The sequence below is a fragment of the Peromyscus maniculatus genome, chromosome X (genome assembly GCF_049852395.1).
Source record: "Peromyscus maniculatus bairdii isolate BWxNUB_F1_BW_parent chromosome X, HU_Pman_BW_mat_3.1, whole genome shotgun sequence".
Lineage (NCBI taxonomy): Eukaryota > Metazoa > Chordata > Mammalia > Rodentia > Cricetidae > Peromyscus > Peromyscus maniculatus.
In genome coordinates this window covers 142,637,517-142,640,890 of record NC_134875.1, presented here as the reverse complement: position 1 = coordinate 142,640,890, position 3,374 = coordinate 142,637,517, and the positions used below count along the sequence as shown (strand labels likewise).

Here is a 3,374-nt window from a genome sequence, read left to right as displayed (position 1 = left end):
AAAGACAACCATGGTATGCACTCACTCATAGGAGGATATTAGATGTGGAACAAGGATGACTGGCCTGCTACTCACAACACCATGGAGAGTACCTGGAAAACAGAAGCCCAAGAAAGACACGGGAATCGCCCAGTGTCAGAGAAATGGATGAGATCTACAGGAACAGCCTGGACGTGAGTGGGGGTAATGAAGGGCAACGGTCAAGGGAAAGAGGGCTTGGGGAAGCAGGAGATACCAACTGGATCAGGAACAGAGAGGGAGAACAAGGAATAGGAGACCATGGTAAATGAAGACCACATGAGAATAGGAAGAAGCAAAGTGCTAGAGAGGCCCACAGAAATCCACAAAGATGCCCCCACAATAGAATGCTGGCAATGGTCAAGAGACAGCCTGAATTGACCTACTCTGGTGATAGGATGGCCAAACACCTTAATTGTTGTGCTAGAAACCCCATCCAATGACTGAGGAAACTGGATGCAGAGATCCATTGCTAGGCCATGGGTGGAGCTCTGGGAGTCCAATTGCCATGAAAAAGGAGGGTTGATATGAGACAGAATTGTTGAAACCAAGGTTGAATAAGCACAGGGACAAATAGCCAAACGAATGGAAACACATGAGTTATGAACCAATGGCTCAGGGGCTCCCAACTGGATCAGGCCCTCTGAAGAGTTGAGACAGTTGATTGGCTTGATCTGTTTGGGAGGCATCCAGGCAGTGGGTTGGGTCCTGTGCTCAGTGCATGAGTTGCCTGTTTGAAACCTGGGGCTTATGCAGGGATACTTTGCTCATCCTGGGAGGTGGGGACTGGACCTGCCTGGACTGAGTCTACCAGGTTGATCTCAATCTTTTCCCTGTAGGAGAATCGAATGGGAGGTTGGCTGGGAGGAAGGGGAGCGGAGCAGGAGAAGGGAGAACATGGGAACCTGGGGCTGATATGTAGAATTAAATAATATTGTAAAATAAAATTAAAATAAATATAAAAAAATGATATATTTGGACCATAAATTTTCAAGAACAGGATTGGGAATGGTTAATATTGAATGTTGAGTGTACAGGATCTAAAGTCAAAAAATACAGAAACCTATGGAAATGTCTCAAATAGGTTAAAATGAGGTTAATTGGGCAGGGAAGAACCATCTGAAATAAAGTAGCTTCATTCCTTGGACTTAGGTTCCTGGCTGCATAACCAGGAGAGAGCTAGGTGAGCATCTGCAGTGCTCTAACTACTCTCCCTGCTCCCTAACTACCAATGCAATGTAGCAAGCAACTTGGGACTCTTGCCCCCATGATCTCACAGTCATGATGTGTATTTCCTCAAATTAAGAGCCAGTATAAACTTTCCTTCCTTTACTTGCTTATGTTATGTATTTTGTCAGAGAAATGAATCAGGTATGTGATATGGTGCGTGGTGATGAAGGAGATGGAAGATCTAGGTCAGTTATTCTCAAACTTCCTAATGCTGTGACACTCTAATACACTTCCCCATGTTGCAGTGACCCCCAACCCCAACCATAAAGTTATTTTCATTACTACTTCATAACTGCAATTTTCTATTGTTATTAATCATAATGTAAATATGTGTGTTTTGCAATGGTCTTAGGCAATCCCTATGAAAGGGACATTCAACCCCGAAAAGGGGCTACAAACCACAGGTTGATAACCACTGATATAGATCCATTGAGAGAAAGTATTTACGCAGTATATATAACACACACTCAGAAAGCTGACCTGATAAAGAATAGGAACTAATATTCCCACGAAGAAAACCAGGATTTTTTTAGGGTCCTAAAGGATGGCTGATAGATTAGAATGGTCCTATGCTACCCACCACATGGACCATCAGAGCACACTGAAAATGCCTGGGCATTTGTGGCATTAATTCATGACTGGGGAAAGAGGAGATGGCTACTGCCTTCTCAGAGACAGATGACAGATGGCACTAGCATACTCAGTGAACAGCATTGCCTTCTTTCTCCAAGAGAGCATCCCACACTCCCAGCAGTGCCAAGGCTAAAACATCCTGCTCTACGTTTCAGAGATTTGAATACTTAAGTGTCTCCACACAAGAATGTGGTTTCTTTTATTGTCTTGAGGTGTCTTTTTATTTGCACAGTGTATTTCTCATGGGATTCACAAGGTTTACTTAGGAAACATGCCTTTATCCTGTACTCTTTCTTGATATTGCTTGTTGGCACTGTGGAATGGGATCAAGACCTGCAGCTAAGTATGTGAAAACATTTAAAGAATGGAATGCGTTTGACAGCAAGGAAGGAATAAAACTTAGACACAGTCCTTGAAATCAAGTTGATATTTTACATAGAATGAATTGGCAATTACACAGTACTGTGTACAAATGGGCAATTTCTTCAAGGATTCTCCTTGCAGATGTTAAAATGCCAGAGCCCTCACTTCAGACTTTTGCTCAGCCAGGTTGGATGCACACTGGGCCTTCACCTGACTCTGTACTGTCAAGGAGATCATCTCACAGAGAATCAAAATCACGCCAAAGAGTGACATCGTGGCTGTCAGGACACCCATTGGGAACACCTTTGTGCAGTGTTTCTTTATAATGTCCTCCATTTTAACGGGAAAGTCGGGTGAAAAGTCAAGAGTGGTTTGCCCATAGATGTCTACTAGGTGGTTCAAGGTCACAGTAACAAGTGTGAAAAGGCTGCTCACAGCCAAAATTATGGCAGACATCTTGTAGCAAAACAGCTGTATCTCAATGAATGGGCCTTCCATGCAGCTGATCTAAATGGCCACTGAAGTGAAAATCAGGACTAGGATTTTCATCAAAATGGCCCATGCTATCAGGACTTGTAAATACTGAAATTCCGATGACTTGTTCCAGGTTTCATTGATAGGGGTGTGAACCAACATCCTGGTCATAGACCCAGAGATGTTAAAGTCCTGAGTGTAATAAGCTTCCCAGAGTCCAATTGACACAAATTGCACAAGCTTGTTGTTAAACTCCCACAGGCGCCAGCATTGGCTGTTTGCAAGGATGATTTCAAACACCAAAGCTGATGTACTACAAATCAGGCCACTGAACTTGAAGATGTACTCCTTCATGTTGGCAAATCTGAAGAAGGCATCAAAGAAGAAAAGAGTCAGTGAGAATATAAGGGAAGGCAGAAAAACAGAAGGAGTCATGGCTTAGAGAGCACTGAGCTCTCATAACTTGTCCCTGTTGTCACATAAAGATGTTTCAGTGGTCTATGTACAGATTGTTATTCTTCACAGAGTAGATAATAATATTTGTTGACTAGGAATTTCAATGCTTAGAACTGACAATGAGAAGAGAGTTTGCAATATCATATGTAATTCAATGCTTACTTTATCTGTATTTGCAATTTCTAAATATTTTAATACCA

At 42.5% G+C, this 3,374-nt stretch overlaps 1 pseudogene; it reads right to left on the bottom strand.

The window, feature by feature from the left end:
• Positions 1–2,299: 2,299 nt before the first annotated feature.
• On the bottom strand, positions 2,300–3,072 carry LOC143271085 (uncharacterized; annotated as a pseudogene).
• Between the last annotated feature and the right edge of the window lie 302 nt (positions 3,073–3,374).